Below are 14,432 nucleotides of genomic sequence, written 5' to 3' on the forward strand. Positions count from 1 at the left end.
ATGCATACATGACATACGTGAAGTAAATACACGGGTTTCTGTCTCACCAAGTGGCAGGGGGCACCACGTAGGACAGAGCAAAAGGAGGGATCCTGTGCACTTGGGAGGTCAAAATTCAGTTCCCTTACTGCCACAGGCTCCCTGCCGCACCTGGAGCAAGCTGTTTGTCTCTCCGCTTTCCCATATGCAAAGTGAAGCTCCCTTCATCTATCTTGTCTACTTACAGTGCCAGCAGCAGAAGGCCAAACCTGCAGGGCTGTGCCCCAGCCGTGCCCAGCTGCGACAGACGCAGCGACGGCGGCAGTGAGTGCATATGAAAGGCAGCAGCTAAAGATTTAAAATAGCTACTTTGGAAGCCAGGAAAAAGGGCATATCTGCTGCATTTCGGTCACCTGTAATGCCTGGCTATGTGACACCCTCGCTTCGCTTTGTCATGCTCTTGCCAGCGAAGCCCACGTGAAGGGTCCATTCAAGGGACCACAAAGGGAGCTTGTTTGGTGAAAGGGACCTTCAGGCGTTGAAACGAGTATTTTAGCACTTCCATGCCTATCTCTGCCAGCATCCCAAAGCTCTACAGATCTCAGGGAGCAAACCGGCGAGAACAAAGCAAGGTCAAGTGTTAACAGATGGAGACTCAGACATGGGGATACAGCAACGGGTCCAAGGCCAGAGAGAATCCATGGCACGGCCAGGGACAGTCAGATCGCTGGAGTGCTGCTCTTCAGCTGTAACATTTCTGCTCTTTTCCAAGCAGTTAAGAGAGAAGGAACTCCCAGTCGTTGCTGGGGAGGTTATTCCACTACTGATTTATTAATTATCTTCATTCAGACCCTGTGCATAAGTCTGGGCGCCTGGGAACAAATCTGAAATCTGCAAACCCTCCCATCAGAAGGAAGTGGTCCTGCAGTACAGGCACCAAAACCAGCGCAGAAATCTTCTGGCATGACAGTCAAAGAGAGTCTGAAAATCAGAGCAAACTGAGAGCTGGATGCCTCACACACAAAAAGTTTCAAGGCCATGCCAGCTGTTGAACCAGGTTCCCAGCTTCTATCCCTGCCTCTTCCTTCTCTGCACCTCGCTCTTGGACGTGTCGTGTCCCACCGATGTGCCTGTATCTCCCAGAGGACAGGATGCCGTGGACTATGAACGCACTTTGAGACCCGTGAGTGAGGCACTGCTGGTGTGTCCCCATGCCACTAACTGACCGACTGCCACCACAGCCTGGTGTTTGCACCAGGGGAACCCTCCCAGGATCACAGGAACTGCCTCGGATGACCTCTGCACAGATGGGGTGACCCAGATGCCCTGTCACAACCACGTGAGGCTGGAAGACAAGACTCCGCTTGCATTTACCCCATTTCAGCTGTGTGTTAGCATGCATCACAGCGCTACGTGCTGCCCCGTTACCACCCAGGAGGAAATCAAGGCAGGACACGGGTCCTGTCTGAAGGCACTGGCCCTTTCACAGACCTCATCCATAGCACCGCCTCTCCGCCTGCTGCTCATCCAAAGCTCTCCTCCCCCCCCCAAACTCTTCCAACCCCAGCACACCCCTCACATGGTTCATTTGGTTGATGCAGAGCACAAAAAGCCCCACGCCAGCAGCCTCAGGCCCATCTCTTATGCTTTCTCCTTTCAGAGTTCGTGCCGCCATCGCACCCAGCAGCCTGCAGGCTCTTTCCAGTTTGTTTTCACTGAGAGAAGAGCTGGTTTGTTAAAGGCGGACTGGCACGGGCGCTGGCATGGCAGGGACACCAGCTCCCCGCAGTCCTGCCTGGGGGGAGCTCCTTGCTCCGCACCCTGGGAGCTCAGCAACAGGCGCCTTGGAGGGACGTGGCCGATACCGACGGGCACAAGGCAGCGGTGCGAGGAGCGCGCCGGGCAGAGCGTGTGGTTCCTGCAAGCAGCCCCGCGAACTTCCACACCGGAGCCAGCTGCGTGCCCCCCGCAGCCTCCAGGCCTCCCTCGCCCCCCAACCTGTGCTGGGCCCCCAGCGAACAGCACAGGCTGGAGGAGCTGACTGTGGGGAAACCACCCAGTAGGGCTCCCTAACGCACGCTCAGCACCGAAACGCGCTCAGGGATCTCCTCCAGCAGCGAGCAGACCGGTGGAAATTCTTGCCGCGCTTGGTCCGGGCTGAGCCCTCCCTCCCCGCACCTCCAACTTCTGCCGTCCCCTCCCCAACAGCCCCAAAAGCAGAAGAGGGAGCCCCAGCCCCGAGCCCAGGCTGCCCGGCTCGGGGTCGTCCCCCCCCCCGGCTCCCCCCGGCACTCACCGGGCCGCGGCAGCGCTGCCTCCTTCCTCCTTCCTCCGCCGCCTCGCCGGGGCCGGGGCCGAGCGGGGGCGGCGCTGCGGGGCCGGGCTGGGAGCGGGGCCGGGGCTGGAGCCGGGGCAGCGCCGGGGCCGGAGGAGGAGCGGGGCCGGGGCTGGGGCTGGGACCGGAGCGGGGCCGGGGCTGGGATCCGGAGCCGTACCGGAGCCGGAGCGGTGCCGGTGCCGGTGCTGGAATCGGAGCGGGGCCGGGGCTGGGATCTGGAGCGGGGTCGGTGCCAGAGCCGGAGCGGTGCCGGTGCCGGCGCTGGAACCGGAGTGGTGCCCGCTGGCGGTGCTGGAAGCGGAGAGGTGCCGGTACCGATGCGGGTGCCGGAACCGGCGCGGTGCCGGTGCCGGAACCGGAGCGGTGCCGGTGCTGGAACCGGAGCGGTGCCGGAGCCGGAGCCGGAGCGGTGCTGCCGCAGGACCCGGCGCGGTGCCGGTGCCGGTGCTGGCTCCTCCCCGCCGCAGCCCGGGGCCGAGCAGAGCCCGGTCGGGGCCGTGCCGGGATGCTGCGGGCCGGGAATTTCCCTCCCCACCCCCCCGGGCTCTTCCTCCTCGTCCCGGGGCAGATGCCCGGCAGCGGGGACAGCCCCGAGGTGCCGGTGCCCGCTGCAGGGCGCCCCCGGGACCCGCAGCCTCCGCCGAAAGTCGCTGCCCGGTGCGGGGGGGCGTCCGGGGGGGGGATGGCTGCGTGGTCCCCACCCGAGGGCAGCCCCGGGAATGTCAGCCTCCGACACTCCAGCGAGGCTACGTCTTTAGTGGCAGCTTCACCTTCCACGCCAGATATTTATTATTGCCTTATATTTAGCCAAACATTCCCCGTTTGCCAAAAATAGACGGGCCGTGGAAATAAATTAGGCTGACTGGAGGTGCCAACGTTGTCTGTCTGAAACTAATTAATTTCTTATATCCCCAGCTATATTAATCCTCACCCTCCCTCCGCAGACCGACCTGTCTGTCAGCAGAGTTTTTGTAATTAATGTGCTTTATGCTTAGATCTGAGGGATGCGCAGGAGGTTTAACGTGGCTGGGGAAGGCAGAGGGATGCAGCAGGACACCCGTGCAGGGAAGGGACAAAACCCATCTGTGCAGGCACCCAGAGGCCAGAGCAGAGCTGATGAGGAAGAGAGGAGGCACAAAGCCTCTGGGGAGAAATCCTACCCCAGGAAGTATGTGGGATCTGCTCCTTCCAGGCAACGTGAGTCCACAAGGAAGGCTGTCCAGAAGAGACAAATTTGGGCTCATTTAGTTCTGCTGCTGCCAGAACTCCTTTTTCCCTTTTCCTTTCTGAACGTGGGAGTGCTGGGGGACTTGTTGACTCTCATTTGCTATATTAGAACCATCAACTTTGCTGGGAGACACTCGGAGGAGCGGGGAAGTGGTTCACAGATGGCACTGCAGAAATGTAAGAGCTGAGCCCCCATGGAGGACCAGGATGCTTTCCAGGCTGCTCAAAACTCCCTTTTATTTGTTCACTTAAACCTGTCCCATGGCAACACCCAGCTAAAACCTGAAGCCTTTAGTAATGCTTGCTCTGCCTGTGGGGCAAAATACCCGGCACCAGCTCATCTCGGGGGCACGTGAGCTGAGACTCAGCCGAGCAGGGCTGAACGAACGGGCTCTGGACTGGAGCTGCCCCCCAGGAGTGGACTTCAAGCTCGAGGCACGTTGCCCCGAGCACAGCTGGGGCTCTATGACTTTGCAGCAGGGACAGGACACCTTCTCCTGTGCCAGGGGGTGAGCAGCTTGTTCCTCACGGCCCCACCTGCACCGGGGGATTCGCATCCTTTGCTCTGCAGGGCCTGGGGAGCAGCAGCAGAGGATGCAGCCTCGGAGGTACAACACGCAGGCTCTCGGCATGAAAGCCTGCCCTGCCTTCACCCCTGGTCAATGTGTACCCGGTCATGTGGGCTGCAAAGTCAACGGCAGCTCCGTGTGACGTTGGCCATCACGCTCCCTTTACGGCACCGCCTGCAAAAACTGGCTCGCTAGCTGCATTTGCTACAGCCCCGCGGTCCGGATGCGCTCGGCATGCCCCTGGCTGCCAGCCTCAGTCCTCTCCTCCCTTTGGAGGGGTGCTGGCTCCGGGGTCAGATGTCTCCAATGCTTCTGCACCGTTCCCAGCGTGGTGCAGCCCGCGGCACAACAACTGCTGTTCCATTCCAGCCCCACGAGACCACCTGGCACTGCAAGTCCATTTAAAACAGAAAGCCGAGGAGATCCCCAGCACAAGCAATGGCTAATTAAGGAAAGGAAGCCCCCGGGCCGGAGATGGCCAGAGAGCCCAGCTGTGCAAGAGAAACGGGCACCGTGCAAAGGGCAGGATCGTCACACGCAATTAGCGGCGGAGGCACGAGCTGGGCAGCTGTGTCACACAGACTGCCATTGGTGCGTGACGGTCCTCATAACCATAAATTACAATAATCACCGTGCCGAGGAAGGGATCGCTGTAACCCTGACAGGGATGACTTTGGGAGGAGGATGTGGAGAGGCAAAGCAGGCAGCTGAGAGCGATTCCTAGACCCGTGTGCTCCAAGGCTTGATGGCAGAGGAGCTGCCTTAGGAGCGGCGGGTGCCAGCACGTGGGACAAGAGCACAGCACGGCTCCCAGGCACAGAAACATGGTACCAATGAGACTTACACTGCGTAATGGGGCTGGGGCTGGGGCTGGTCCACCAGCAATAGCCCAAAGCAAACTGTCCCTTAATGTGTGCTCTGTGAAGGGCAGCATGGGCTGAGGTCACTGCTGTTGGACTTGGCACCCACCGGTGGATGCCTCTGCACTAGGGAGCAGTGCGGGCGCGAGGCAGTGCCTGCAGGGCGTTTTTCAAACACGCCAACTTAATGGCTGAGCGAAAGGCAGGCATGCTTGCTTCTCATGAGTTTTTTTCTGAAATTACTTCGGGCTCTGTGGTTGTTGTTTTCCCCTTTTGTATTGTCACAGTGAAATCACACAGCCTCGTATGGTTCCGGGAGAGGGGAGAGATCAGGGGTGAAAATGGGCTCGCTGCAGTTAGGAGTATTTTACAAAAAAGTAGGACTGTCTGGGAAACTCCAAGACTTTGTGTAAGTCCGTGGCTGTGCTCACCTCAGCTCATGCTGGGGGAGATTTTGCTCAGCAAATCCTTGCACTTTGCATTTCCTAGTGTGTCACTCTCCTGCTGCAGCCAAGGGAGTGCTGGGTCACACTCTCCCTTTGGATATAAATTGCATCTCTTAAAGACACGTGGGCTGTGCTTCCCACCTCTGCAAACAGCTCCTCAGCCCAGCTGCGGACGGGGCTGGGGAGAGGAAAGAATTGGGGTGTGAAGGAGAGCAGCAAGCAGGGAGGCTCCATCCAAATGGGCACAGCAGCCGGATGCTGCACCCAGTGGAGCTGTGATGCACGTAGCCCAGGGTGGTGGCCCTTCTCTGCATGCCACTAGCCTCACTGGCCTCCCTTCCTGCAGCCCACCCCCATAAAACACACCGGGTGCAGTGCTGGGCTGCGGGGCCGCTGCCTCTGTTTGCAGGCTGCAGGCAGCGTGCAGGCGGGGGTGTTTTTTGGGAGCAGCAGGGAAGGCTGCGGCATCCTGAGCAGCATTTTAATCACGGACCCAAGGGGTTTGCTAGGGATGTTCCTCTCCAGAACCTTCCCTGTCAGCAGACACTGCTGCAGGGATGTCGGAGAGACCACCGCAAGCCGAGGGGCTGGCACAGCCTGGGGGCGATGGGGAAAGCACATCCCAGCCGTGCAAGACCAAGCAGAGGGTGCCAGCTGCCACTGTCACCCCTTGTCCCCATGCAAACCTGTCCGAGGACGGGGCCATGGGAGCACTGCAGGGACGGACACGGCGCTAGGGCCAAGGCAGCGCTCGTCTTGCAGAGCTACGCCCTGCCCCAGGCATGCTCCCTGCGTGGCTCCCAGCCAGAAGCATTAAATCCTCTCCTTTCTCCCTCGCGGTGAGGCCCCAGCGGGGACACCGCATCCAGCCCCGGCGCCAGCTTCGGGAGAGGGGAGGGAGAGTGCCCAGGGCAGCTGTGGGACGGGCAGGGGGCTGGCAGACCTGCCTTAGAGGGGACACGGCCAGCTCAGGCTGTTCAGCTTTGACTGCAAAGGGCTGAGCAGAGAATCACAATCACAGAATCGTTTAGGTTGGAAAAAACCTCCAAGATCATCTAGTCCAACCTAAGAGGTCACAGCACCTCCAGGTGCACCACAGAGAAGGGAGCAGCCTGGCCTCTGTCAGCACGGTGCAAAGCATCCCTTGCAAACAGGTGTAAGGACATGCAATTTTTTGTTGTAAGCTGTTAGCCCCGTAAGCTGTTAGCCCCCATTTAATTCAATCCCTGCCCACCCACCCCAAGAGGCTGCATGGGCGCTGTGCCGAGCCCTGCAGAGCCTGGGGCTCACCTGCGTGTTGTCCAAGCCAGGGGGCTGGAGTCCTGTAAAAAGGGGAAGGTGTTTGGATGTGCTCAGCAGGGAGCTGAACAGAACAAATATTGAAAAATGCACCAAACAACGAAGCTCCAGACCCAGTAAGACCCAGATGAGAAAGATATATATGGTCACCAAACAGCGCCCTGCCCTCTGGGCATCACTATCTTGCTCGAGAGAAATTTGGAGCCCTTGTCACAGCCCACCGCTGTCACAGAAATGTCCTGGCAACCCTAGTAAGTACGTGAAGTATATTAAAGGTGACAGCCTAGACTGGAGCATGGGCGAAACGATAGCAGCATGAACGTGCTTGACTCACGGAGGAAACAGAGGTCAGCTCCAGGGGTTTTCACCTGCTTCCTTCTGCAGCTCCTCCAACCTCCCTTCCCCTCCGTGCAGAGCCGTGGCTGAGCTGCGGATCCCCCCAGATCCCCAGCAGCTCACAGGCACGTTTTCCCCACCACTACACTCACATGGGCACGCATGTGTGCTGCTCCAAGGCCAGTGGCCACGCGTAGGGCTGTGGGGAATATTTTACAGTCACTGCATCCAGGCGGCAATTCTCTTTTGCGCTGCCCTGACATTCAATAGCAGTGCAGGCAGCGAGTCATGGAAAGAAAATGTGTTCAATGCCTCCCCTGCCTGTGGACAGCAATCCCTTGTGCACACGCAGGCATGTGGAAATCATTGCCCGGAGACCAGCGCTGCAGTTCAGCAACAGAGTGCTTCGGTTTAAAGGCTGGCTGCTAAGGCAAGTGGGCAAACAGCCCCGTGCTTAAGTGCCCAGCTTGGTGCGTCTGGATCTGCTCTTACCAAGTGCCGAGGGGGCCGACTGCAGCGCTGCTGTCCTTGGGAGGCTGCCTGCTGCTGCAATGCGAGGCTTGGTCTGTGCCGGTGACCGTGCACAGGGTTAGCAAGAGGCACAGGGGCTGCAGGTCACCCCAACAGCCACCCCAACAAACCACATCACCTGCAACTCCACGGACTCCCACTACGTGTATGGGCAAGGCACAAAGAATTTTGCTATTCCCATTTTACAGGCAGCAGGAGAAAGGGATGCAAGTTCAGAGACCCTTTGCACTGCAGCCTGGAGCCTGCTCCCGGTGCCAAGGGAGCTCCTCGATGTCACCCTGCAGGTGCCCTACAACACACACAACGAGCCCTGATGAACCCTGTTCTGCTGTTGGCCCATGCAGGACCAGGCTCCCTGTAAACACCACTTGCCTTGCAACTGCAGGCAGCGTAAATCGCTGCACAAGTCAGCCTGCTGCATGCTGCACACAAAATAAAGTCACCGTCCACAAAGTGGGGCTGGCCAAAACACAGCTGGCCACGGCAGCTGTCAGGCCAACAGCAAACGGGTGAATCCAACAGCACCTCCCCTTAATTTTGTCCATGGAGCATCACCATAACAACAAACCCACCAATCCAGGACAGAGATCCACGCACTTAGCAACCAGAAGCTGCCAAATTATGAGAAAGTACAAAAGATGCTCAAAGTATCTCCTCCAGGATACTGCTGCAAGCGCACCCCCTGCACAACTCCGGCGGCACAATGGACAAAGCCAGAAAAAATGCACAAGTGAGAGTACAACCGATACCAAAACCTCTCCCCCAGCAAGGATCTCTGGAGAAAAAGCATCCATTGCCCTGCCAGCGGTACCATCGGAGGTGAGCCTGGCCTTGGGGTGTGACATTTGGCTCAGGGCTGTGTTCGCCCTCCCTGCTCCGCAGCAAGGCGAGGCTGGCACGCAGATCTGGGCTGGCACCACCCGGCACACTCGGGTCCTGCAGAGCCTCCTGGTCTTCACCCGGCCACGGGACCTGGAGGAACCGAGCACAAGTGCTCTGCCTGAAGGTCTCCAGGTGGGCTCGGCGGGTGCTTCACGGAGGTTAAAGCATCTGAGCTGTGCAGAGAGGAGCCCAGGGCCAGTGCTGGGCAGTTGCTGCAGTTCAACAGCAGCCAAACCCAGCCCCAGAGGAGTTTGCTCCTGGGAGCAGACCTTGTCCCTGATGACCCTGTGTGAAGCAAGTCCAGGGAGGAGGTAAGTTATGTTTTTAGGGAACAATCCGTCTCCATCCCAGTGACTCACTGACAAGCTTCCCTTTTCGAGGCAGTTCATGGGGTGAGCTGCAGGCTGAGCAGCCCGTCCCCTCTGCTGGGAAGAGATGAGTAAGTGCCCCAAGGGACTTAAATCTGCCTCCTCTTGGGGCCAGGGTCACAGTTCTGCAGGGGGACGTGCCCGGGCAAACCGAGCTGACCAAGTGCTTCTCCTCTTCAGCGTGCACCAGGACCACCAGCAAAGCACCTGGTGCTTTCCTGCCAGCAGAAAGTGGGAGTCCCTGCTTAGACCAAGACCAGGCATACAAGAAATACTCTGCAATTCAGAGCAGGGCATCAGAAGTGATTTTCCAGCCCAAACCACTGAGACCCCTATTAGCAAGGTGCAACCTCTGGCCTGGGCGGTGCAGGAGGTCTGGCTGAAAAATCACACAGGCTCTTCCCAGCCTCCTGCCGGAGCGAGGGATGGATGGAAAAGGAGGAGCCATGGCAGCGGGCTGGCACTGTTCAGCAAGAACAGCTTGGGTGTCACCAGAAAGGGACTCCCTCACTGTTGACTTTGACAGCCTCAGGAAGCTAAGCCAGGATTTGCTGCTTGCCTCGCAGCCTGTTAGCTATTTTCAGCCCAAATGAGTGATGTAGCCTAGCTCTGGCTTCCCAAAACATTGATGCAGGCGTGAGAGGGATGATAAATGCAAGAAGGCTTCCAAAAAAGAGAGCCAAGAGAGGGTTTGACCCTCAGTGCCAGACCCATGCGGAGGGGGGCACAGAGCAATGCACCCTGGGGAGGGCAGGTGTGGTAGGGGCACGGCCAGGGATGATTAACAGGCAGAGCAGTGGGTGCATCCCCCCTTCCATCAATGTGCCAGCCGAGCTCGTGGTGCCTGGGAGCTGCTCCAGCCCCTGCGGGTCTGTCACTGCTGCTGGAGCTGATGTTCTCCCCCAGCGCCTGCTGCCAGCCCAACATCCCCCAGCCCTGCTGCTGTAATCGGGGAATTGGAGCAGATGGCAGCGGTTAGCTGAAAGGAGGAAAATCGCATCCACGGCTGCCACGTGCTGAGAGCAAGCCCTTCCTTCCCAAGTCCTTCCTTCCCAAGTCCTTCCCTCTTCAGCAGCTCGGGGGATGAAGGTGCTGTGATCAGAGGGGAGCTGCCGGGACAGGGCTCTGCAGCCACAGCACCCCAAAAAGTGCCCAGCTGCTTTTCTCTCTTCTGGGAGAAAATAAATCTGGCTGGGGCAGGCAGGGCAGGCGAGGACCTTGCCCCGTCCTTCCCAGCAAACATGTGCATTGTATGTTTGCAGACGTGCAAAGGTCACGATGGGCAGAGAGACATTCCTGGGGGTGAGATGACGCCTTGCTGGCCGGCCCGCATCCCAGGACCTCCGCTCTGGGCTTAACTGGTGCTGGGGCACCTGGACGGGAGGAAAACACCAGTTTTCTGGTGCACGCAGCCCCCTGCAAGGTAGGCTGTGGGGAGAACCTGCAGCATGAGCCTCTTAACTGATTGCACCCATGATTTCGTTAGCCCTGTCTTTCCCCAGGCAGTAGGTGCTCTCACGGTGTGTTGGGTCCCCTCTCCTGCTCACACACTGCACACCTGCTGTAAGCACAGCCTGAAATCGTCTTCCCTGGCAGGCTGCAGAGAAACTTTCCTGCTGACTTCTTCTGGCTGGGGGAGGCTCTGATCCCTTCTGACACACGCTGCCTGCCCTGCAGACGGGGCAGCCGCAGCCCAGCACACTGCATGCCCTCAGCCTCATCCTGCCCTCGGCTTGCTGAGCATCCACAGCAGAGGGAAAACTGCAGGGAAACACAGTCTTTGCAGTTGTTTCTAAGACACAGGTCTTAGGCAGGACTGTTCTGGGTAAATCTGTGCTCTTGTCTCACAGATTAAATCAATTCGCACCACGGAAGAGGTCTGCACTTGCAGCTGCTGAGCCTGACTCTCCTCGTGCTCGTGCTGATTCAAGCCAGGAATAAATAAAGCCCATAAAGGTACTTTGATGCAGAACTGAGAGTGAGAGGAAAATACCAGTTCTGTTACCCAGCATTCAGCCTTAGCTCTCTTGGTTTAGTGCTTCTCAAAAGCCCCTTGGGTATAACCAACTTATTTTTAGCTGTTTACTTATTAAACAAACGCAAGGGAAGGCTAAATGTCAAGGCATTTCTGCATACCGAGCCGGACTCTGCACATTTACTCTGTCACAGGCAGGGATGCCGGAACAAATTCTCTGCTCTGGACCTGGGGGAGCAGCAGGGCCAGCCAGGGAAGGGCAATCCTGCCCAGGAACTGGTGCTGTTTGTAGCCTTACCCCATAAACATCTGGATGCTGAGCACCTCCCGACTGTGGGAGCATCTATCAGAGCAGTGCAGCACCCATTGGATGGCTGTGTATATCATCTCCTGCTGGGTTCTTACTATGCTTAACCCCTCCACACACACAGCTAATAAGGCAATGCCCAGCTGCAGAGGCAGAAGCAGAGAAGAGGTGAAGGGACTTGCCCAAGGGTGATGGGAATTGGATGGCAGAGCACTGGGCAGGAGCCTCTGTGATGGAGCAGACCTCAGTGCCTTTCCCTGCTGCTAACTCTTTTATCCTCTCCGTTTATATCTCTCACAAAACATTTTGGGGACATATTTCAGCACACACTCTGAGGATATGCAGGAGAGGAGTCTTGCTGCCTAGGCTGATGGCCGTAAGAAGATTCACCGAGGCTCTGCAGCCTGCTTTGTGCTGGACCCTGGCCGATGGGCTGAGCTCTCCTGGCTGGGACAGGACCTCTGGAGTGTGCTGTGCTGGGACAGCCTCCCGGCAGGCTGGTGCCAGCGATTCCTGCCTGCCTGGGAGGGCCAAGCGGGGATGGAGCAGCTGCCTGCTCGCCCGCCTGATAAGGCGCAGCTGAGCGGCCGTGACTCAGCACCCAGAGCCCGTGTCAGGCATGTGCCAAGAGGCAAATCCAGCTCCCGGCTGGGTTACCTGGGTGCTGCCAGACCCCAGAAAGCAGGGACGGGTCCCTGCTGCCTGCCCCGGGTGGGAGGCAGGGAGGGAGCGAGGCTCACAGGCTGCTGGTGGGACCCGGGGGCTCTGAGCAGCTGGGCACGGTGCGTGGGGACACAGGGAGGGACCCAGGAGTCTGGATATCTGGTGGTCCCCCTCTGGGTGGGAAGGGGGTTGCACAGAGCTGCCATAAATCCAGGTCTCTGTTCTGTTTGGAAGGGGAAAGAGAGGAGCCTGGTCAAATCTCAGGGATGTCTGGGCTCTAATCGGGCTCGGCAGGCACACACAGCGACCACCAGGCTGTCTGCGTGGAGCAAGCATGGGGGACCCAGGGCACGGAGCTCTGTGCAGTGCGTGCTGCTGCCCTCCTGCCTCCGAGCTGCACAACACGAGGCTCTTTCCCCTTGGCTGGGAGATCTCTGAGCTGCGGGAGATCCCTGCAGCGAGGATGGGTGAGACACCCAGGGGTAACCCCATCAGTTTGGTGATGGTAGCCGGCAGCTAACATCATGGACAGCTTTCCCTGGAGATGGGGTTTTTGCCCTTGCGGCCTATGTCCCTACTCAGCCCTTCTCAGGTCTTTTCCCCACGCCACAGCCCCCCCCTCCGCTCCTTTGCCGTCCTGCCCACCCTGCTGAAGGCAGAGGCAGGAGCCCCGCGCTCCCAGGGCACCGCAGGAGTTTTTGGAAAATGCTTCCACCTCGTGGCCCTCTGGAGAAATGACTGCCTGGGAGATGCCAGGCTGCACCCACACGAGCCCAGCTGGGACAGGCAGTGCCAGGGCCGTGCCACCCCTTTGCTCCTTCCACCAGCTCCCCCCAGGCTGAGCTGGGGCACCCAGTTCCTCTGGGTGCCAGCAGCACCCACACCAGCAAGCGGAGCCCAGGCTCCCCAGCACACAGCCACCAGCACCGGAGCACCCATCAGATGGCCACGGGCCCCGCCGGGGCTGCCCTTGCTGCTGTGGGGCTGGGGAGGAGGAATTGGAGCAGGCCCCGGTGCTCGCAGCCCACCTGCATGCACACGCAGACACACGAGCGTGTGCCAAAGCTCAGCCTGGAGCTGCCGGACCCATTATGCTGGGGGACGGCATTGCCACCCCTGCTTGTCCCCCAAAATCTGCAGGTGGGGGGAGGAAGGAGTGGAAAAGCCCGGAGCGCACAGTGGTGAGCACCAGCACCTTGTGATCCCCATCCTGCTTCTGCCAGGGATGTCCTCTGAAACGCTGGGAAAATCACTTCTCCCTGCAGGAGCTGCCTGGGCTCTTCTTCTCCAGGAAAAACCTCTGGCTTGCACGTGGGTTTTCCACTAGCACATAGAAGTTTTGGCTGGTTTGGGGTTATTTATTTATTTATTTATTTTATTTTTTGCACAGGATGGGGATGACACATCTGCAGGTTTGCTCTGGGCCACAAATGTTGCACTTCACATTAAATATTTTTAAGACAAATGATCCCTCTCTTGCAATTCTCAAGTGTTGTCTCATTTCCCCCATAAAAAGCCTCTTGTTCTGCTGTCTGCTAGTGGATAGGTTTTGGAAAAACACTCTAAAACCTGGTGGTGCTTCCCCCACATGCTGTTACAGGAACCAGGTGGCTTTCGCAAGAACTCTGTTTAAGGACAGCTGCTTCTCCCTGAAATATCCCATGGTGGACAGCCATCCCTCATCTCTGCCCTTGTGGAGCTCAGCAAGTGTTACAGAAATCCAACTCAATATGTGCATTTTAGAGGATGTAATCACTCTTAGAAACAGCTTTCTCCACATTCCCTGCAGCTGAGCTGCAACTCTTCTGGCTGTAAAACTTCTGCAGCGAGGGATGCGTTGCTCGGCTGTGCCTGTCCAGCAGCAGACCCAGCATGACCACACTACTGATTACTTCTGTGAGTATGAAATTTCTTGCACTATGCTGTAATTTTGCAGGAATTCACCACACTGTTCATCTGAGTGCTGTGCTAACGCAATCAGCCCCTCTTCAGAGGTGTCCAAAATGTCTTTGTCAGCAGCTTCGCTGTTCTGCGAGGTTTTACACCACAGTTTTTGTCCTGGAAGCAGTGTCCCAGATCCAGAGGTGCTGCCAGGATCTTCACCCCACGCATCAAACACCCAGCAAAGCCCTTAGTGCCCACCTGATAGGATGCTCTTGCAACCTCGGCTCCATGGAAGAACAAAACAGAAGGATTTCCCCGATGGGCTGTGCGATCCTAAGGGCCCCCTGGTTTCCTGCACAAAGGTGAATGATTCACAATATTTGCTAGGCATGAGCGAGACTCAGCTTTGTTTGTAACAGCAGCAGGGTAACGTGGTTACATTTTTAGTAGTCTTTGCTTTTGTTAAAAAACAAAATCCATGAATACGGCAAATCCATTTGTCATGCTCCTTATGTGCAAAATGCATCGTGATTGTTCCTCCCAATGCCAGCGAGAGGACCCCAGTGCCACGGCAATGCTGCAGGGGAATGGCCGAGCTGGACAGGAGGGGAGAAGCGCACCCATCCTCACCGGGGCAGAGCTGCTTGTCCACCAGCACCCGGTGACCACAGGCACCATGCTGCTGCTCTCCGTGCTGCCTCTGCTGCGTGCAGATGTGGTAGGGCCCTGCTGAGACGAGACAGAGTGGAAGCAGCGACGCTCCTGCTG

General features: G+C 58.0%; 1 protein-coding gene across 1 annotated transcript in view; it reads right to left on the reverse strand.

The window, feature by feature from the left end:
- CDK18 (cyclin dependent kinase 18) overlaps nucleotides 1-2,345 on the reverse strand; it is a 34,012-nt gene extending 31,667 nt beyond the window's left edge. The window contains exon 1 of the mRNA XM_035561460.2: nucleotides 2,276-2,345. The gene's annotated coding sequence lies outside the window, so the exon portion shown is untranslated. The remainder of the gene's footprint in view (nucleotides 1-2,275) is intronic.
- Nucleotides 2,346-14,432: the final 12,087 nt, after the last annotated feature.

This window comes from Cygnus atratus, chromosome 24 (genome assembly GCF_013377495.2).
Source record: "Cygnus atratus isolate AKBS03 ecotype Queensland, Australia chromosome 24, CAtr_DNAZoo_HiC_assembly, whole genome shotgun sequence".
NCBI lineage: Eukaryota > Metazoa > Chordata > Aves > Anseriformes > Anatidae > Cygnus > Cygnus atratus.